The following is a 23,311-nucleotide window of genomic DNA, read 5'->3' as shown; positions in this document are numbered from 1 at the left end:
GGAAGACCAAATATGAGATGGATTGAAGGAGCCCATAGGCTTGGCCTTACAGGAGCTGAGCAGTTGAGGATAGGACAATTTGGAAATCACTCATTCCTAAGCTCACCATAAGTCAGGAGCAATTTAACAGCACATAATATTGCCAACAACAACGAGGTTCTTGTCTGATTTTCACTACTTTGGATCTGATTAAAGCACAATTTGTGAAGTGTGTATACAGCCGTTTCCTGAAAATAAAATTTCCAAAGTTATTTCTCCTTGTTCTGTGGAAGATTCAACTGTGAAAGTTGAAATCTATGTCTCAGTCATTATGTGTGGCGACCAAATGTTCATTAATTTTGCTTCAGGTATATAATGCAAATTAAGCTATTGATGCTGTAGTAGACATATGTGATAGTTTGCATATGTTTGCCACATTGGCTTTTTACATGGAAATGTACTCTGTTGAAAGAAACACAACAATATAGAAATCCTTAAATTTTTCAACCAAAGCACACTGTTCACCTACAGGCTTCTCTTTCCCTTCCTGATAGCAAGGATTTATTGTGTCTTTCGTTGTTCCCCGAAACCATTCACAATAAATCTACTCATTGACCACAACTAATTCACATTAGATTTAGGCTGCATTTATTTATTTCTTTGTAAAATTGACCTTTTGTTTGAATGGGCACTTTTCCTCTTTCTATTTGAGACACACGCCAGGGAATGCAATCAGGAGATTCCTATTGATTGTTCTAAAGCAATTTCGTGCTGGTCATGGTTTTACTGGATTTGCAATCATTCTGAAGAGAGGTGTTATTGACTAAAGCTAGTAATTACCACACTCACATCACAGCCTGTGGTGTGCTCCTTGTCTAGGTTGCTACAGAGAGACACCTTCTTTTTCTAATCAGAGCCTAGGTTAGCACTGAATAATAGAAACAGGATCCTCCAGAGTTTTTTCAGGTAGGAGGCTTACCTTTAACATGATGCTTGCTTCTGATTTTTTTTTAACCATACATGCCCAGCTTTATCTTTGCCTTTCTCCTTATTCTTCTTCAAAAAAGTACTAGAGGTAGCTGGTACACTGAGTGGATTCTCACCTCAGGAGGCAAGGCTGATAAGCACTGAAAAGTTCAACCAAAAATAAAATAAAATTAAAAAAACTGGCAGGAAATGCTGAAGCATGCCCATCTTTAGGCCCCAGTCCTTATTTTTGAGTAAAAATCCTTTAAAAAGTAAGGTGTAGTCTGACCCTAGGGAGCTAGCAAAAGATTGGTGCTTTTTGCCTTGTTTGTAAATTATGAAGAATGAGAATGGTCCAATTTTTCAGATCACATAAAAGTATCCATTTTGGTAAAAAAATAAAACAGACCTCAAAAAGCTTCAGAAGGATCTCCTTCCACACTTATATCAAAGTAAAGAACATAAAATGATTCACATTGGGGTAAAAACTATTGGTAAATGTTGGTTATTGCTTTAGGCCAAAAGTATGATGTAGAAAATCACAACACAGGAAAAAAAAAAAACAGAGAGATCAGCTCAGTCTCATTATTCCCCTGCATCAGTTTTCCCCACACAAACTATTACTTTGTGTGATAAAATCACTCTAGAAGCATTTAAGGTAGGAAAAGGTATCTTTACTTACAGTTATGATTTATAGCTACAATCAGAAGAATTGGAGATACCTTCAGGCTTGTTGTTGGTTAGATGTCAGGGAGAAAAAGGCTATCAATGACAAAGAGAAGCAAGCAAACAAATAGGAAGAGATGTCAGGGGCTTGCCTCAAATGTCAAAGGTGGGGAAAGAACTTCATCAATTAAATTAGTAGCAAAAGACAATCATATTAGGCTGTGAAACCCCCTTCCACTCATACCCAGCCTGTGTGGTAACTTTGCTTCGGGGGGGGGGAGAATTAATTGACAGTAAGGCTAGTAATGACTGGTTTTAGGTTTCAATGCTACATGGGCTCCAGGAACAATGGAAATATATCACTATGAATTGCTGGAAAGCTAGAGTTGGAAAAGGCCATTGTTATCACATCCCTGTTTGTCGGTTTCTTAGAAGCACCTGAATGGCCACTGTGGGAATAAAATTTTTAGCTGCATGGACCTTTAGTGTGATCACAGCTAGCTAGATATGTGACTTCGGGATCCCCACAAAAGTGAGAAGATCCGGTCACACCCACATCCACAACAGTAAATTAAGAAGGTAGACGCTACTCCTGTGGAATATTAACCTGGTTTTAAAGTCTAAAGGGCTATTCCTGAGTGTCATAGGGTTATCATCAGAAATGCTACTAGATGTATTCTTCCACTGCTAAATCTTTTCTCCTGTTTCCATCTGTGACAGCAATTTAGGGCAATCTCTCTTCTTCCTACGTAGGGGGAGTGAGTGACAGAGGACAACTATAACATCTTCCTAAAATATTTTCCATTTTTTCTGGCACATATTTCTGCAAAAGAGAGAGAGGGAGGGAGAGAGAGAGAGATTATGACTACACTTGTTTTGAAGCTGAAAAAAGCAAATAGACAATACTAATTAGTCTGAGAGCAGCAGATCAATAACTGAGAGTTCATTGGGAATAAAAGATGAATGATCTATTCTAATGTATCCTAGCTCTATTTTTCTTAAAATAGAATACTAGTATGCACTTTCCCTTTGCATTTGATACACATGCAACACACTCTGGTATACAATTCTGATTATGCTAAATCAATGACATGCCCTTCTGTTGTCTTTGGGATGTCACAAGGAGAAAATCTTATATTGCTTTTAAAGTATACTAATCCCTACATACCATAGATACTGTTTAGAGACTTTGGTCTAGAAAAAAGTCAAGAATTTCTACTTATGTATGTGTGCAAATATATAATCATAACCACCACCATCATCTTAGAACTGCAGAACTGGAAGGGACCCTATGGATCATCAAGTCCAACCCTTGTCAAGGAGGCATATTGATGAATCAAGCTCCCCACCTCTGGCTCACAGCCAGATGTCTAAACCACCGAGCTATAAGGCATATATATATGTCTGTTCGTCTGTCTATGTAATAGACTTCCGGTGTCTGTTTATTTAATTGCCTGTCTGGTGATCAGATATCAGCCTTGTTAATCTGGTTTTCTTCAACAGTGCCAAATAATTAACTCCTTGAAAGAGTCTCTTTGTCTGTGACCTAAATACATCTATGTAATTGAGGAAAAAGAGTCAAAGCCCAATCAGGTCTGGTCAGAACATTCTCTCTTGGATTTGAAATGGATTTTTACAGGACAGCCAGATCTCTCTCTCTCTCTCTCTCTCTCTCTCTCTCTCTCTCTCTCTCTCTCTCTCTAGCTGCAAAATATTGTACTTGGAAGCAACCATAACTTGTATATAATGTACGGAATTATGGAAACACACATTTAATTCTATACATACATATATAATGTGCATAAACTGCCAAAATAATAATGTTGGCTATTATCTAAATGTTTAAAATAAGCCCATCCTTCTCTATGAAAGTAAAGAGGCCTTCTTTAACTCAGTGGGCAACATCCTGTAGTCATAAAGTTGTGAGAAGGAGCCTCATGATGTCATCATCTGGTGCCAGTAATATTTAATTCAAATAAATGGAAAGCTTCCTCTTCCCCTATTTCAGGTTCGAGGTCTCCCCAAGGTCTCTTTTGCCCTGGGGAAATCTTGGGGAGCCTCAGGATAGCATGGGAGAGGGTAGCCTTTCATAGTTAAAAAATTATGCTGAATGGTCACTCAATTACAGTGGTCATCTGGTGATTTTTTATTTTACTATTAAATATTTTCCCTATCCTGAGGCTCTCCATGGTTTCCTCGTGGCAAAAGGGAGCCCAATGGAGCCCTGGAACTTGGAACAGGGGAATTGCAGAGGAGAATCGGAGGATCATGGACACAGATTTAAATTCATGTTGATGATTTACGTTCACGTTGATATATACAGTGATGCCTCGCTTAATGACGTTAATTCATTCCAGCGAAATCGCTGTAGAGTGAAAACGTCATAAAGCGAAAGTAAAAATAAAAAATAAAAAAACACATTGAAACACATTAAAACTTGGTTAATGCGTTCCAATGGGCTAAAAACTCACCGTCCAGTGAAGATCCTCCATACGGCGGCCATTTTCGGTGCCTGTATAGCGAGGAATCTGTCCCTAAGTACAGCGGGGAACCATTTTGAGCACCCGGTGGCCATTTTGAAAACCCAACGATCAGCTGTTTTGATTGTCGTAATGTGAAGAATCGGTTCCCGAAGCAGGGATCCAATCTTCGCAAAGCGAAAAAACCCCATTTAAAACATCATTGTAAGCCGGATTCGTCATATTGCGGGGCAATCATTAAGCAGGGCACGACTGTATACCGCCCCATAGCGCTTCAAGCACTCTCTGGGTGGTTTACAAGTTAATTATGCAGGCTACACATTGCCCCCCCCCCCAGCAAGCTGGGTACTTATTTTACTGACCTCGGAAGAATAGAAGGCTGAATCAACCTTAAGCTGGCTACCTGGGATTGGACCCCAGGTCGTGAGCACAGTTTTGGCTGTAGTGCAGCAGTTTAACCACTGTGCCACGAGACTCTTTGTGGCTCAGTACTGAGCAGAATATGATAGATTGTTTATTTAGCTCATAAAATAAACAATACATCATGGATTTCTTTCATGTCCTGGCCAAACATTACTTAAAAACCAGTTCCAGGGTCCCTTCCTTCCTATTTCATGGAGCTCCCTGCGTGCATTGCTGAGGAAAGCAGTGGAGCAATGGAACATGGCATGTGCTCTGAATATTTCTTGAATGATTGCTGCTGAAGACAAAATATTGAGCATTATCTAGTTTGACACAGGCTATTCTTGCATTCACTTGTTGTGTCAGTTAAAATGAAAGATGAAAGCACAATGACATCATCTTTTTGCAGGTACACAGTGCCCCTGTACATGCATTGCCTAACACCCCTGTTCAGTAATGCACAGCCTTATGCATCTGAGTGACATGAAAATAACACTACACTTGTTGGTGATCAGACGTTTAGGGAAACAAGAATGTTATTTACAGGCCAGAGCATTGACAGGAGTATGCAGAGGGGCTTCATAATGAGTCTGGATAACAAGGACTTTACTCAAGTACTCAACATTTGGATAACAAGTTTACTGTAGTGACATCCTGTATCACATCTCAGACACTTATAGAAAGAATTCCTCCCCTCCCGGCCCTGGATTCATCCAAGCAAACATCTATTTGTAAATGCTGTTATATGCCATACGCTGTAATGAGTGCTTATAGGCCTATCATAGGTTGAACATGAAGATGTGCTCATGTCATTAAAAACTCAACTAGGCAGAAAGCTCGGAATGGAGCCGTTGACAAAGGGAGAGCAGAGAGCTTTGTGGCTTATCCTTAATTAGGTGTTGGCACTGGTTCTTGTCAAGTGAAGGGAGGGGGAGCGTGTGCTGAAGCACCCGGGTGCAAACACACAACACAACTCAGGCAGCTGGAAGGGATACAAAGTGCTTTCAAGCTGGCATTGAACGGGATTTAGGTAAGCACTCAAGGTTACAAAAATAAGGAAAAAAAAAGAAGAGATGATAGCAATGGAAGCTTGGGACGGATTGCAGCGGAGTGTGCCTTTATTACAGCTTATCAGTCTCTAGCCAGCAACAAACCAACTTTCCTAGTGCATTTCTCCTCTTGGTGTTCCCGATTAAAGGTCAGAGGAAGTCAGATTTATACATTCTTTGCCTCTCTGTGCAGTGCACATCCTGCTTCATTGGTATGCAAAGGGTGAGATCTTCCGCTCCTTGAATACAAAGGCCTTCCCCCGCTTGCTTGTCAAAGAGCTTCTGTTTTCCCCAAAACAATTATTTGTTTGAAGAGGTTACAAAACAATGCAATATTAAAAGGTCGCCATAATGTAGCATAAATACATGCGCGGCAATACCCCAGACCTGATTCCTTTATGTCTGTTCAGTGCAATTTTCTTACACATTCTGTTGACATTGTGAAAAGGCTAATATGTGGGTTTTATTAAGAGGCTTTGTACATATATAATGTACAAAGACTGTGGGGTTTCACAGTGCCTATCATCTGTGCCCATTCAGATTACCAGATGGCAGTTCTTATTATAGAGAAAAGTGGAGATAAAAGGTATGAGTGTGGGTGGGTGCAATACAGCTCTAGCCATAGATTTAAACATATTCTTCCAATAGAAAGGGATAAGAGAAATGACGCTACATATCACAGCTTACGTTACTCATTTACTTAGGCAGAAAACAGCATATGTTCTGCCGTGAAACCATAAAGCTTAGGAGGAAGAAAAATATGATTGCAACAAAATATATCAATGTGATATGTTTCACATGAAATATATGCTAAATGAAAGAACCTTTCAGCAATGAAAGCTGACATTTATGATATTATTCATACAGCAAGCCTGAATGTTATGTGGAACACAATTTATATTCCACAACCATGTCTGTCTTTTGGGTTTTTATCCAATTATACCGTAGAAATTACTTGTAGTTTGCTTGTAAAACAAGTTTTTATTTTTTGTTTTTTTAAATGATGGCTTAATATTTTCAATCAGCTTGTAACTTCCATTGACTAAAAAGGAAACAGGTCGGTTTTTTGTTTGCATTTGGAATTCAGACATGTATAGGGAATCTTTTTTTATACAGCCATGATTGAGACGTTCGTTGATCCATTGTGAAGCTTGGTCAAATGCAGTCTCTTTTGCTGCATGAAAACTGTGCAGAGATGAAGAAGTAACTGAGATACTATTTATTTATTTATTTATTTATTTATTTATTTATTTATTTATTTATTTATTTATTTATTTATTTATTTGACCTGGAAACATTCAATTACTTTTAGAATGTGGTGTCAACATCAGTTGATAAGCACTCTGAAGCATATTTTTGTTCAGTATAAACTCTCTTCCCCCCCTTCCCTTCCCCCTTTCCAACAGCAGAGGAGAGAGAGAGAAAGAGAGAGAGAGAGAGAGAGAGAGAGATTCAAGGCAGCTTGTCTGGGCTCCAGCTCATTCTGCCTCCAGCACTGAAGCGTTGGCAGCCGGCCAACCAATCTCCATTTCCCAATGCAGCTCTGATTCCATCTGCTCCAGTAGTGCAATATATTCCACTTCAGGTCAAAAGCAGGGAGCCAACAGTATTAACATTACACTAATCTGTAAAGACATTTTCACTAGCCTAGATAGGCTAATGTTACACACAGCTTTAAAAGCTTCGGGGATAAGGAAAAGCAGTAATTGTTGGAGAAATACACAGTATGTAGAGTGGGGCTGTTGATGACGCAGTAGAAGCTGCCGAAGAATGGACTGAGCAGGGGGAGGGGGAAGCACAGAGTATTAACTTCTTGTGCAATTAAATTTTAAAATATTCATATCGGTCAAATGGAAAGGAGAAATGGCATCAATTTGTCTCTAAATCTGCTAAAAAGGAGGAATAGTTCAGTATTATTTTCAGCAGGAAAAGTGGAATTGAAAGTCGAAAGACAGTGATAAACAAGTTAACACAGCCATTGTTTCCACAAAGGCAGGTCCTGCTACGCATTTTGCAGATAAAGTGGCCTTATCAGTTGCCTCTGAAATATGACATCTGCTATATTTGGAAATTTACAAGGATTCTCATAAAGCACTACAGCAATACATTCCAAACTGGTTAATACATAGGATAGAAATTCAATATCTGCAATAAAAAACTGACCTTTTATTATCTGGCTCTCTCAGCTCATCTCCTTACAAAATAGTTTAAAATTCATGTCTTTAGGCATATCAGATAAAATCACAAACTACATTTCTGAAAACACAAATATATAAAAATTCAATTTCAGCTGCCTGGATTTTTCCCTCATCCTTAAAGCAGGGGACGGCAAGGGAAACAATGACAACAAATTACCTATATGAGGACTCATATTGTTAAATATTTAGTTGTGGGGGGTGTTTGTTTTTGTGTGGTTTGATTCAAATGTTGCAAATGAATGGAATTATTTAAGCAATAATACAGTTTTGTTCCTATGAGATATATAATGTTTTGGAATTGAAGATTAAAGCCACTTCAAAGCATCCACCACCAAGACATGTTGAACTATCTTAAAGCACAACAATGGTTTATATTTATGCCCACCAGTTAGGTTACCTCATTGTCTTCTTAAATGTGTGCATGTTTGTGGGTCAGAAAGAGGGGGCGGGGGAGGAAGAGAGAAGAGATTGTAATAATAAAAAAGGTTTTTACAAAAATGTGTCCCCCAAAGATCAAGATGTCTATTCAGTTAATGTGAATGCAAAATATTCTTATATACAAAATGGAAATCTATTTCTTCACTAGTTGTGTAAGTGAAGCATTTCAAGAAACATGTGTGTAAAGTCATACATATTGTTTCAATTCAGATCAAGAGAAAGATGCTTTTCAAGGTTTTGATCTGAGTGGAAAGGTCTGTAGTAAGTTCAGATAAAGTACATTGACTCCCATCCATTCAGCCTTTCCAAATGCTTTATGTTCTGATCACGGTACTAAGCATCTGTCCCTGACAGGCAGACTGCTCAGTCTAGCAGATAACAAATGTGGTTTGATAGCCGTTGGGCCTGGCCATTCCGCATATACTAGAAGTGATAGTATTCCATTCCTCTGATTATACAGGCCGCCAGAAAGTGCTCACAAAGCTGTAATTGCCTCAGTTATGGAACATCTTCACCTGTTATCCACAGCTAAGTTGAATCATTGGAAATTGGAGCCGTGGCTGTTTTCATGCCAGCTTAATTTGAGCCAATACTGCTGTTCACTTAACACAGATGAATAGGTGTGTAGGATGAGACTTTAAACAGAGATGACACCCCAATGAATATTTGCTAGCAAGTGTGCTGCAGGAAGCCAGCTTGAAGAGCAGGCAATTGTTAAAACCTAAAGGGGAGGGGAAGAAGGAATTGAAAAGAGAAAAGACTGAAGTTCTTCCATGTGTATCCAGGTAATGTCTAAATGGGTGGCAGCTTTTCCCCAGCTAATGGTTTCAGTCTTCAACGTGTTACAGCAATTGAGACTAGATTGGAATGCATAGGAAGTTATACCTTGGCCACAAAACCACCCTACTGAAAATCCCCTCCTTTTTTCTCACAAATTAAACCCAAGGAGAATGAAAGATGCAAAGTGAGGACTGTATATTCACAGTGGTGTGAGAAATATTACACTGCATCAAACCTGGTCATCAAATTCACTTCTTAGGGAGTCGGACAAGGCACTAAAATTTAATCGTCTTCTTTCATTTTCACTGCAGTGTGCTGTGCAATGAGTATAAATTACAATGTTCTGCTTACTTTTGACTAAATAACAGATGCTTCAGCATTTGATTTAGGAGTGATATGTGCTTCACATACAAAACAAGATTTTCAAATACAATTTATCGTATGGGAGATAGTGCTTCAGCAGAAAATAACTTCTCCGATAAGTCATTCTTTTTTCCTGATGGATGATTGTGTCTTGGATATGTGCTTCAGATGGTAGGATTTGCCTCAAGACACAAGTCAGGGCAGGCCTGGCCAATAGCAAAGGATGGGGAAAGTGGAGAGTAGCTTATGTGGTATGGCTTTCGGAACAGAAAGCACCATGCTGGTCTGCCACTTGGGCTCCAAAAGAGGTGAAACTGAATCCCAGTCAGACACATATAACATGGAGGGTTGGCAAATCTGATTCAGAGTTGACTCTTTACACTATTTCAGTCTATTTTAATTCTTGTTTTGCTGAGTTAAATGGTTCACTGTGGGTATGTGCATGGCACCATGGCTGCTCAGTATGGAGCAGTAGGAAATTCCCTTCCCCAGTGACAACCTGATGTGAAGGTTTTTAACTTTCTGCCCTTGTTTCAGTTCCTATTGCCAGGTCAGCACCTTCTTATTCTTTGAGATTTCAGGGCCCAAGCCAGGGACTAAGGGTGGACTCTTAGGTTGTTTTCAGAGTAGGCTTGTGTTATCACAGGAGGAAAGTCCTGGGAAAACAATAGCAAAATACTATATTTATATGTGAGTGAGATAGACAGTGTAGATTTCTTGTACTCCCACCTAAATGAATACACTTTTGAGTGATAGCTTCTCAAGAGGTTTACAGAGAAAAGCCTTCAACATGAAAGGGGATGCTATCTCCTCAGGGGACGTTACATTTTGTGGCAACAGGCCAAAGTTAATGCTTACTGTTGTTTCTGACCATTAAAGTTTCCTAGCAAAAGGAATGGGCCACAACAACTTTCTCTTCTTCCTTGAAGAAACAGGTAGAACATTAATTGCACAAAAGTGCAATTAAGAGCCTTGTAGGAGTTCATCCGACACTGTTTGGAAGAAATTCTTTGATCTTTTCTCATTTCTCTAGTTCTTGCTTATATAAGATTTTCTGTCTGCCCAGATGTATCTCCTAGCTAGCTGCATTTCTCCAGAATACTTCAGAGAGTACTGAAGTACTGTAGTATCACCTCAAGATGTTTTGCACCTGAAACAGAACATTAAATGGTGCTTCTCCTTCCCTCACTCAAGCCATTCAGTCTTTCCCTTCCATTGCTTTGTTTTCCTCTCAGCTTCAGATAGCTTTGGTGAAAATGGAGAACTGATGAGGGCTGATGAGGGCTGCCAAGGCATGACTCTGTCAAACTCAGTGCCTCAGCCAGGTTCTTGTGACTCCTTTAGCCCTTCACCATTGCCTCCACTCTTGCTGCAACTGCAACACACCATGAGATTAATCCACAGCTGGGGTGATGAATGTAATCTTGCTTTCTTTGCCTACACCTACACCTTAGTTGTATTATCATCCTGGATTACTTTCTGCAAGTCTATCCTTTTTCCGTTACTCCTTCCACCTGCCCGAGAATGTGTCCTTAGGATATTAGAAGTTTGACCAAGGATAAATATAGCCTTTTGTGAAGAACTGGGCCTCTGAGATAAATTAGTCCTAGATATTTCACCATCACTACCACCGAGATGACAACATTTAGGATTTTAAATTGCACAATCTTTGGTGCTTTACCAGACAGAGCTAATGACTCTTTCAGCAAGCATAGTAGACTGCAGTAGAACTTCAGTAACAGGGTGGGGAACAGTACAATATTTTTGTTATAGAATCAGTTGTCAGTGAGGTGGCAGATGGAATAATAAGCTGGTAGCTTGCTGACTAAGTGAGTTGCTCAGGATCTAGTAAACTTTTCATTTTCTATCAGTGTTTTCCAGAAGGGTGCCAAGTTTTGAAACACAGCTCAATGAACTCTGCAACCTCTCACAAAGGAGGCATAGAATCTCTTTGCAGCTATAAATTCATTTTGAAGGTCCTCGAAAACACAGTAGCAGCATCCATTCTGATGTGGAAGAAGACTATTAACTACCTAATTATTTAGCAGTACTACATGGTTTATTTAATTAATTTGTCAGGTGCTTGAAATTCCAGTGCTGACACATGCAGTTAATCTAGCTTGGTTTTTTCCCCCATCATTTTGCCCATTTTATAGAAAAATATTTACAGTATCATACTGGTTGCAAAATTGTTGGTTTTACGCAAGCTAACTTCTAATTGAGCCAATAGGGTGCTGAATCTGTTTGAAATAGATTGCCGTGTTATAATTTAGCACAATGTGAGTTGTCTGTATTAAAAAATGTTCTTGCAAATGTGGAAACCAAAGTCTTATAAACATATATCACCTTCTTGAAAGGCTTTTTTCTCCTGTGGTTCTTGTTCTTGTGTGCAGGAACAAGACAAGTGAGGATTTACATGCCAAAGTGGCAGTCGTACCAAGTCTTAATATTAGGATGGCGTTTTTCATATAATCACTCCTATTTCAGCTTGCATGACGTCTTGTAATGTCTATAATTTATGAGCAGTTACAATGTTCATAAGCTACTCCATGATATGGAAAATTAAAAAAAAACATATCTTAAGGAGATTCAAAATATTGCAACTAGGCTTTATCTATACTGGCATTCTTCTTCCATGGTGGCCAAATTAAGAACTGGAGCACATGACAAGAACTCAGAAAGTACATTTTGCTTCCAAAGGTGATGGACAAAGTGTTCCCTTGCCTGCATTCCATGTATAGATTCTTCTAGAACTGGCAACTAAAGCCTGGACTCCCATTCATTGAATAGGGTCTGTCTTCTGTGATTCTATATTTCAGGACATATTATGATGGGCTCAAGTTAGAGGACGCCAGATATCAGTTGAATATCAGAACATACGTCCTAACTGTTAAAGCAGTACGACAGTGGAAACAATTACCTCAAGAGGTATTCAAGAGAAATGTAGACTACCATTTGTCAGATCAACTTTGATTTGGATTCCTGCACTGAGCAGGGAGCCGGACTTGATGACCTTTTAGGACCCTCCCAACTCCATTATTTTATGATTATATTCTAGACCAGGATCCTGTTCAGTCATACCGTTTGTGCAACAGTCTTTGTTGTACAAGTGACTGCCCTTTTGGTTTAAACATATGATCTCCAAGACCTCTGCTTCCGCACCAGCAAGCCAGAAGCCAGAGCAGAGCTATATCAGCAGAGTCTTATTCTCTGACAGCATTTTGAAGGATTCTTTATATTTTATGGGTAAAACAAGCATAGTCAATCACAATGTCCTTGTTTTAGGAAGGTAAAAGAAGGAGGAAATGTAGCACATATTACTTGGGGAAAGAGGGGAAGCCAAGCTATGCAATAGGCTAAAAGATAATTGCAGAATGTTAATGCATCATTTTTGAATGTACCATTAATATTGATATTTTGTGTTATGAAATAATCCCTGAAGCTTAAATCAATGATAGTTAACATATGAACTGCATTGTCTACTCATTGCCTTCTCCGCCTGCTTAGTTTCTGGTGTTGCTCTTCTGGTTCTTTAGCTTACTGTTCACTGTCTGAGATTGGGCTCCAGCTGTCATTTCCACCTGTTCAATGTTGTCCTCTAAGAGTCTCTGCATATGTAGGATACAATCCCACCCAGATCCCATTACATTCAAATCCTTACCAATCTGGAGCAGCATCTCTGGTGTTTAAAAGATGTTTTTCAGCAAGCATGCCCTGAAACCCCAACTTAGGGTTTTTGTTAACTTTCTCCTAGACATCAAGACAGTGTTTAGTATTTAACCATGCCACTTACTAGAACATTTCTGTGTATATGCGAGTTTGTGTGTTTGTGTTTTTTACAGTCAGTGATCAAAGTGTTACTGCTGACTTTTCTGCCTTCCCCAGTCAGGTGTCCTCCAGATGTTTTGGACTACGAGTTTCATAATTCTTAACCATTGCCCACTGTGGATGGAAAAGTGTTGTATTCCAAAATATCAGTTTGGGAAAGCTGTTTTAGCCAATCCACAGGTGGAAAGGAGGCCATGTTTCTCTCCCATTGTGATAAGCTCATAATGTAAGTACACTACTTTTCACTTGCACTTATAAGGTGGTCCCCTAATCATCCACTGAATGAAACACAAGAAATATATTTCTTCTTCTACATTAGTGTTGCTGGTTGGATGGAAGATAGATAACAACAATATAGGGAAAATAAGGGATACAATCTATTTAGAGAAGCTTGATAGAAGAATTCAGTGATGCATTTAGCAATGTATTCAGAGCCTAGAGATACTGAGTTAAAAAATAAGAATATTCCCTGAAATGTGTTACAGTGCATGTGCAACAAAGGAATAAATATCTTGCTTTCAGCATGTCAACCTCTAACATCATCATCGTCACCATTATGCTTGTTATAACCGTTATTGTGATAAAGACGAACATTTATTTGTTATTATACAATTCGATTCTTGGGAGGCATTTTGATCTGATTTAAAATATCATTCTGTTCATTTTTAAAAGGATTGATAAAGTAATGTGTCACATGATGTCATGATTAATAGCCAAAATAGCGCAGGGAGACAACAAGTAATGCTAACAAATATTGTCTTAAAACAGAGGGGGGGGGGGAACCTAAAAATAAGAAGTTGCTTTTCAAATTATTTTTCAAAGCTCGGAATAATAGTCCTTCCCTTCCTAGAATAGTTCCTGGAATTGGTGTGTTTGTTTGTTTGTTTTTTGCTTAAAACAATGAGGTATTTACAAGCTCTTTCCCAGTGACATTTGTGTGACTCAATGACTGGCTGGGCTCATCCCAGAACCTTAGGGAGAGGCTGCCCTGCTCTCCTCAAGCATGCACTTATAGTCTCCTCCTTGGGGACCACAACAGAATGGCTGCTCATGTCTAATCCCTAAGATGGCCAGTCATTGAATGGATGCCGTGTTGGACACATTCTTTCTTTCTGCTCATGCTTCATTATGGCCTCGCCAACGCTAAATTCTGATTACCATTCTGTTGCCTGTTCTCACCATGTCATGGGGATCCTTCCATGAAACCTTCATGGTCTGTATGAATGTTGGTTGTGCTTCGTTCTTCTTGGTGCCTGGCTCTTTGACAAGCATCACTTGCTGGTGATGATTTTAGGCAAGAACATGAGGTTGTCCTGTCAACACGCAACTGGCACTGAAAGACACCCCCACTCCCAGAGTATCTAACCACATCAAATGAAATACATTAGTTCCCCATTTCTTGTGTGCATCCTAGGCATGGAGCCATCAGCGGTGCAGGCATTTCAATTTAAACACTAAGCAGCTAAAGCTTTCACATCTCCCATTGGAATATGAAGCTCACAAGATGCTTATTGTTTAGAAACTCTGAAAAGCAATTGTTCCTTGTTTTTCATTTTAAGACAGCATTCATGTATGGCAGCTAAGGAGAGCAGAATATATAATAAGAGGTGGGAGATTTCAGTCTCTGCTGCTCCATACCATACAATGTGATTTTCTTGTGGTTTCATTTGCCTCCTGTTTTCCCAAACGGAAAGTGAAATTAGGTTTCTAATTTGCCATGACAACTCTTTTGTATGAATAAGAGGAATAAAATAAACATTTTCTCTCAGATTTGCAATCCAAGTGAGGGAAAATAAATGTCAATAAATGCAGTTGGGAGAGCCTGCTCAAAGCAGTTGTTGCCACCAGCTAAAAGGATAAAAATGGAACTAGGTTAGGCGCTCTAGAGGGAAACTGTAGAAATGACTTGTAACTAAGAGGATGTGACCCTCTGCATAATTCATAATCATTAGTCTAAGTGACACTTCTGCAGCATATGCACCAATGCCTTCCAATACAGCAGGTTGGAGTCTAAATGGCCCACTCAGCAGCAGTCACTCGGTGATCATGTTTCTCGAAAAGGCAACTCTGAATGCTGCATCTGCCTGATGAGTGTATGTGTCCTTTTTACAGAATAAAGAGGCTGGTTCAGATTCACCGTGTGTGCAATTTAAGGGTTGTTCAAGTGATGCCTTAAAACTGCATAAAAGCAACTCAGCTGTGCCATAAAGATGGCCTTGCTTGCTATACTGGGCTGTGCATACATCTGCATGATTTCTCACAGCTAATTCAAATTTAATGCATTGATAATTCCTCTCCAGTAGAAATTGCTCAGCAGTAATCTGAAGGTTAGCCAGTGATATTCGGGCTCCAATAACACTTCCAAAGAAGCATAAAGCAGGAGGTCGGATTATAATGGGCAGAATTAGAAGGCTCAGACCGGCATTTTTCTATGCTCTTTGCAACCTTATCGTTAGCAGCGGCTTAATGCTATCAATGTAATAAGAATGCATAAGAAAGGATCTTTATTTAGAGTTTACACAGAATGCCAAGCAAACAACGGTAGGCTTGTTTTAATGAAGGGAATGGAGACAGAAATGCAGCTGAGTTGGGCAAGACACAAAAAAGGGGGGAAAGAACACACGTTAACCTGTTTGAAGTATTTACAAACACTCCAGAGTCTGTATATGATTCCTTGATTAATAATAATATTATAATAATCTTAGAACTGAGAGCTTGAAGGGACCCTATGGATCACTGAGGCCAGCCCTCATCAGAGAGGCACAGTGGGGAATTGAACTCTTTAGCCAGATACCTCAACCACTGAGCTATCCATTTATTAATCACAGTGTGAAGACAAGGATTTTAAGATATATCTCCAATCTAAGGTGTCATTTTTGGTAATTTTAAGTGTTGTGAGCAATTGCTGTGTATTTTGTGATCTGTGCAAAACCTTTATGGTAGGCTGGCCATGTGTCCTATTTTTTTTTTTAAGATAAGATTTTTCTTTTTGAATGTGTCCTTTCATTAAAAGCCCCAGATGTTCTTTGACTACAACTACCAGAAGCACTCCTCACTGCTTACGTGGCCTAAGGAATTCTGTGAATCATAGTCCAAGAATCTCTGGCGCTGCAAGTTCGATTCATGCATAAGAACAGCACTGTTTCACATCTCCCACAATGCCCTCTACCTAATATTAGTTTGGGGCAACGTGTTGATGACTGTGACCAAATGTGAAGGAGAGACATAATCTCAGGAGGTTTAATATACTTTAAAAACTGCCCAGCATGTTTTAGCCAAATCAATCTGTGGCCACCTTCAGGGGCTATTCAAAAGAAGCAAGGAGGGACAATGCATCGATTATCATCATAATGCATTCAGAGGACATTTTGCTAGACACATTAAAATTATTTATACAATGCATGTAACCATCTAAGCTATCATTTTCATTATTTTCTGCAATACAACATTTATAAGGCAATCCAAAAGCTGACTGCCTAAAAGAGAGAGGGAGTATGTGCAAATTGTAGAACACTTCTCAGAAAATGTGCCAAGAAGGTTTGGCTCAACATTAGCAACCATTCTTTAGCGTTCAGCACCTCCCTGTATTTCCCAACCACCATATTTGGGAAAGGAGCAGTGTGGATACATTTTGCATCTCCTAAAGATGCTAGTAATAAAGCTCGTTTGCTTATAGCATATATGAATGAGGCAAGCATCGTGTCCTGATTCAGGAAATAGGTGGGGCTAGTATTGTGCCAACATTTGTTGTTCAGTTCTCCAAAAATGTCATTTCTTTATGAAAGATGTTTTGATTTTTTTGGTGTCATTTCCAGGGCCCTTCAGAATTTTTAAGTATTTTTGAGATTACTGTAAGATTATATGGCAGCCAAGGGTGCACTTTCTCTCTTTCTTCTACACATCTCTTCATGACTCTGCAGTTTCAACAGCTACACTCGCTTCCTGGAGTGAAAATGCCTTATGCTGTCTTCTAAGCCTTAACTGAAGTGTGGGAAGTTCTGGGGAAGCTGCCATAGAAACAATGTTCAGTAAAAGACAAGACACCTATATTTGTCCTCTGTCACCTCATAGGTAATCACAAGAACCCACAGCTTCACCCATAAAGTTGTTTCTAAAATGTTCTCCTTGTATATTTATTTCAAAAGGAACCTTTTTTTCCCTTTTTTGTCCAGTTAAATGAGAATAGTAAAAAATGAGGAAAAGATATTTTCACACAGAATTAAGAATGAATAAATAGTTCAAATAATTGCCTCACCAAAACTGTTATACGTGTTCCAGGTAATATCATTAATACAGTGGTGCCTCGCAAGACAATGTTAATTTGTTCTGCAAAAATCGCTGTCTTGTAAAAACATCGCCTTGTGAAATGCGGTTCCCCATTGGAATGCATTGAAATCCATTTAATGCGTTCCAATGGGGGGAAATCCGTCATCTTGTGAAAATCACCCATAGAGAAAACATTTTGCGAAGCACGGACCCAGCTGTCAAAATCGGTGTCTTGCAAAAAAAGTCCCTAAAAAAAAGTTTTGTGAAGTGCGGACTCAGCTGTCAAAATTGTCATCTTGCAAAAAACGCCCTCCCCCCAAAACCTCGTCTTGCGAGGCACAGACCGAAACATCATCTAGCGAAAATCGCCCATAGGGAAAACCATTTTGTGAAGTGCTATACCAATCGCGAAAATCCATCCTCTTGCGAATTAACCGTTTTGTGAGGTAATAGTCTAGCGAGGCACCACTGTAGTTTTTGTTAAGATCCTAAACCATTGGGCAGGTAAAGGTAAAGGTTCTCCTTGACATTTAGTCCAGTTGTGTTCTACTCTAGGGGGCAGTGCTCATCCCCATTTCAAAGTCATGGAGCCAGCGTTTGTACATAGACAGTTTCTGTGGTCACATGGCCAGCACGACTAGACACGGAATGCTGTTACCTTCCCACCATTGTGGTACCTATTTATCTACTAACATTTTTACATGCTTTTGAACTGCTAGGTTGGCAGAAGCTGAGACAAGTGATGGGAGCTCACTCCATCACATGGATTCGATCTTATGACTGCTGGTCTTCCGACCTTGCAGCACAGAGGCTTCAGTGGTTTTAACCCGCAGTACCATCACATCCTGGAGAAACCATTGGCAGCTAATGTTAAATTAATTTGTATGGAATGAGAAGTAACCTAGTTTGTGAATGAGAACAATGAATAATAAGTCATAATATAGGAGCTGAGATGTTTCTAATTTAAAGGTTTATTTTTCATTTAAATGTTTGTTGGCATTTAGGTTGACAGAAGACAGAATACAACAGGTTCAGAGACATCCTTTGTGACATAAAACTGAACTGGCATGGTTGATATTCCCCAGAATGTCCAAAACATCTGTGGAATGTTTGCAAACTCTGGTTACTACATCTACACTGGAAATCAGGTAAAGAGAGTGGTACAGAATATCTTCAGTTTGATAATATAGGGTATTATTATTATATTTGGTATTTTTAATGGTTTTAATATTTTTCTAAAGTTTTAATATTGTTGTACGCCACTCAGAGACCACTGGTAATGGCACAGCTAAAAAACCTTATAAATAAATAAATATCATCTTCAACATTCATAAGTTATCACTTCTCATTTTCAGAGTTGCTTGGAGCTCTTGATTGGATAATATGATGAAAATGTAATTTATATAGATGGAGGGATTTTTGCTGGAAAGAAAAGTCTTGATCACTTGATCCTACAAATTCAGTGCTAGTGGATATCTCTTAACATGCACCATATATGTGAAAAAGTTGCCTTCTGCATTATAATTGATGGGGAAACATGCTCATGCAAAGTTATGGATCAATGTTTGTCTCCCTCCTCCCCACTCACATTCCAACATTGCTATTAGTAAATGATTATTAAATATTCATTTTTTCTCTCTCTCAGTGTTATCTTTCAGTTCCCCAGTTGACTTTATTAGGGAGAAAAATACAATGGTCAAAAATATGTGAAGGTCTTTTGTATAAATAAGAACCTCTTTGGTTCCAAAGCCAAAAAGAATCTCTCTGCACCTGTTTCATTTTCTTCCACAGGTTGCCTCTAAGATCATCTGGTCCATTTACAAATCTAATCTTAATTACATGTCAGGCACACCATGTTGGTGGGAAAAGAGATGTTTTGTTGAAGGACCTATGGATGTCAGGGATAACTTCTTACCTTTAGTAAGTTTAAAAGGAAAGCTAATTTTTTTAAAAAAAATACTAAAACCCTTTATGGCAGTTGCTCCATAGAGTCAATTATAATGCAGTGAGCTTTCCAACAGACTTATTTTTCACACTCTGAGGGGACAGATAATATGATGAACAAACATCTCCACGGTGAGGGAGAGCTATTTCCCCCTCTTTCTTTTTGGTTAGGCTGGGGAAAGAAGTGTGCCCAAAGAACAAAAGAAAGAGGGAAACATCCTTTTTTTTTATTCATATGTATCACTCTAATAAGGTTTGTTGATGTATGTTGTTATTATGCATCATTATCTTATGTTCTGGGAACAAGATGAAAATATGGTATAAAGATGATGATGATACTATACAAAAAAGGTTGATATGGTATTAGTGTTTTGCTGATAAGTATTTGTACTTGGTGACAGTGCCTTTAAACTCATGTTAGGCTATATGCTGTCAAGTTGACTTATAACAACCCTAATAGGGCTTTCAAGCTAAGGAGTGATTTTACCAGTTCCACACTTTCAGTGACCTTCAATGGCAAAATTTAGGTTCGACTTGCAGCTGGAGAATCGACCTACAGACCAGAAAAAAAAACCCAAAATGGAACAAAAATGGCCGGTTACGGATTAATCGGTTTTCAATGTATTTTAGGTCATGGAGCATCCACCTATAGACTTTTCGACCTGCAGCCACTGTCCCAATATGAATTAATTCCGTAAGTCGAGGGTCCACTATATCTCTCTGTCTAGAGACCAAGGAAAGCATTCCAAGTCACTGGGATTTCAGATGGGATTTCATATACCCTCTATATGTCTGACTATTCTCTTTCAAGTGTCTTAAAAATAGCAACCCTCCTCTTTTGTTTTTTTTAACTATATCATTTATGACATGCTCAAAGAGTAGTTCACTCTGCTCACCAGGCCAGATCACTTGAATTATCATCCAGGCTTTAAGCATAGGAAAGTAAAGAGAGATAGGTAGGCTGAGGCTTGACAAGCAGGAGAACAGGCACTTGGCTTGCACTCAAGTAAATGCACCCCACGTCAGGGATTCTTATTCATTCCCAGCTTTACTAAGAGTGTGCAGTGGCACCGATCAAAGATGGACAACCCTTTGCCAGTGGTTTGCCCTGCAGAGCTGGCTATTGGAATGGATGTTACTTTCTGTCACCCAGGGCCCAAGCTGGACATTATAAATAGCTTATGAATGAAAGAGAAAGTGAATTCTTCAAGTGCTGAAGACCTCTGATGGTCACTGCTGGAGCTTTTCATTTTTCCTGTTGTTGGCAAAATAGCTTGTTTTGTTTCAAATTTCTTCACTGGGAACTAAGGACAGATTTGATTTAACAGATGTAATTGCTTAGTCGTGACAGCCTGCCTGAATCTGCCAGAACTCTAGCAGATTTCCTTTCAGTATATGAATCCATGTTTGTTTGTTTATTTATTTATTTATTTATTTATTTATTTATTTATTTATTTATTTATTTAATTTATACCCCGCCTATCTGGCCCACCGGACCACTCTAGGCAGCTTCCAAATACAGTGGTGCCTCGCTTAACGAGCACCCCGTTTCACGATAAATCCGCATACCGATGCGGATTTTGCGATCGCTTTTGTGATCGCATTATGATGTTGACTATGCCCAATTTTCTATGATGTTGACTATAGCCCAATTTTCCCCCAGCTGAGTGGCGGGAGCTTTGAAGCCCCGCCGCTCAGCTGGGGGAAAATGCTGGCAGTGGCCTCAGAAGGACTCTTCCGAAGCCACCGCCTGCATTCCCCTTCGGAAAGGGCATTTCCCCCCAGCTCAGCGGGAGCCCCGCCGCTCAGCTGGGGGAAAATGTCGGCGCTGGCCTCGGAAGGACCCCGGAGCCACCACTGACATTTGCCTTCCAAGCTCTCAAAGGGCCCCCCTCCGACATTGGAGAAAGCCCTTTGAGAGCTCGGAAGGCTCTCAGTGGCGGCGGGGGCAGGGTAGGGGGTCCCGAAGGCTTCCAAACCTTTGCCTGGAAGCCTTTGGGACACCCCCACTGCAGCCGCCGCCGCTGCTTGAAGCCGCCCCGGGCCGCCTACCCCAGCCGTGCTCGGACTTCCAGGCGTCCGAGCACGGCTGGGGTAGGCGGTGCGGGGCAGCTGCCGGCGGCGGGGACAGGGTGGGGGGTGTCCCGAACGCTTCCAGGCCTTTGCCTGGAAGCCTTCGGGACACCCCCCCACCCTGCAGCCGCCGCCGCCGCTTGAGCCCACCGCCCAGCTGGGGGGAAAGGCCGGCCGGCGCTTGGGAAGGAGAGTGGAGGTGGTCCCCGCAGTCCTTCCCAAGAGCCCGCCGCCCAGCTGGGGGGAAAGGCCGGCAGGCGCTTGGGAAGGAGAGTGGAGGAGGTCCCCGCACTCCTTCCTGAGAGCCCGCCGCCCAGCTGGGGGGAAAGGCCGGCCGGCGCTTGGGAAGGAGAGTGGAGGAGGTCCCCGCACTCCTTCCCGAGAGCCCGCCACCCAGCTGATAAGCAGTTCCAAAATGGCCGCCCGTTTTGCGCCTCGCTTACCGAGGCAGCGAAAATGGCAGCCCTATGGAGGATCTTCACTGAACGGTGAGTTTTTGCCCCATAGGAACGAATTAAACAGGGTTTAATTCGTTCCTATGGGATTTTTTGTTCTGTTCAGCGATGTTTCCGTATAGCGATGTTAATCCTGGAACAGATTAACGTCGCTATGCAGGGCACCACTGTATAAAATCAAATAATAAAACACAGACAAATACATAATAATCAAACAAGAACAGCAGTAAAAATAAAAAGGAAAAGTAGGAAAAAGGAGGGAAGGCCTGAATAAACAGCCATGTTTTTAATTGGGTTTAGCAATGACATAACTCAGGGTTGGCAACATGGGGCCATCCACATGTAATTGAACTGCCTTTTAGTGACATCAAAGAATGGAAAGATATATTTTTGTAAACTATAGCCACACTGGCTTGGATATTCTGGGATGTATAGTCTAAATTAATGGTTCCAACCTTGGGTCCCCTTGGACTGAAACTCCTCAAAGCCTTCACCACTAGCTGTGCTGGCCAGGATCTCTGGGAGTTGCTGTCCAAGAACATCTGGGGAAGCACTGGTTTAAATAGCAAAAATGTCAAGCTTTAATTGGAACTTGTCGGTATTACGAGTATACACCTTAAGCACTGGAGTTTCCTCCTTCCATCCATTTCCAGAGTAAGCGTGTGGGAAATCAATAGCCAACTTGCAGGAAAGGTACATCATTTCCACCTGATCTTCCACACACCCAACATTATCTGCTTTATAATGCTAGAGAATTTAACTCAAGTCACGCTGTACAAACATGTTTTTAAAATCCAGAGAGATTTTAAAAATTAATGCTGATCCTCAGCAAGATAACTTCCAGAAAATTGCCAGATAAATAAGATTTATAAGCTTCTGTTTCCTTCTTGAGAATGGTTTTGTACAATGGAACAATCAGTTCATTTCAGGTGAGGTAAAATTCTATGCCATTATTTATTTATTTTAAAAAGCTGTTGAGCTGACCTCTCAAGAGGGTGGTGGAAGTACTAGACTATTTACTGAAATGAACTGTGGGACCAAAAAAGAAATTACCCTTTCCTTAGCTGATATTTATTCTGTATGTGCAATTTGGTTATAGCAGGCATGCTTGTCTGTTTGCATTAGTAGTGTTAGCTGCTTATGCCTGTGGTGAGGGGCTGACAGGATTTAGGCCTGATCAGGAAAGGGAGCAGGGCCAATGTAGCTTTTGGTGTTATGGCAAAATACTTGAGTCATTAGAAATATTTGTGCGTAATTTGTATCTCCCCAGTGACAGTTCCTGGAGCCTTGTTTATCGACCTTGGGTTGCTGTGGCGTTTAAGCACCTTCCATTTTAGCTCCTGAACTGCTCTGCACTGATTAACTGAAGGCAATATAACCATGTCACTTATATAGAAACTGCCACCAAGGCATCTAAGCTATAA

At 40.2% G+C, this 23,311-nt stretch overlaps 1 long non-coding RNA gene across 1 annotated transcript; it reads left to right on the top strand.

The window, feature by feature from the left end:
- Nucleotides 1-5,349: 5,349 nt before the first annotated feature.
- LOC144586992 (uncharacterized) lies at nucleotides 5,350-19,950 on the top strand. Its single transcript, XR_013542109.1, has 2 exons — nucleotides 5,350-13,375; nucleotides 18,420-19,950. It is a non-coding gene; the product is annotated as an uncharacterized LOC144586992 (long non-coding RNA).
- The last annotated feature ends 3,361 nt before the right edge of the window (nucleotides 19,951-23,311 follow it).

The sequence above is a fragment of the Pogona vitticeps genome, chromosome 2, assembly GCF_051106095.1.
Source record: "Pogona vitticeps strain Pit_001003342236 chromosome 2, PviZW2.1, whole genome shotgun sequence".
NCBI lineage: Eukaryota > Metazoa > Chordata > Lepidosauria > Squamata > Agamidae > Pogona > Pogona vitticeps.
Note: the sequence above shows the minus strand (reverse complement) of the source record. Positions and strands in the feature narration are given on the sequence as shown.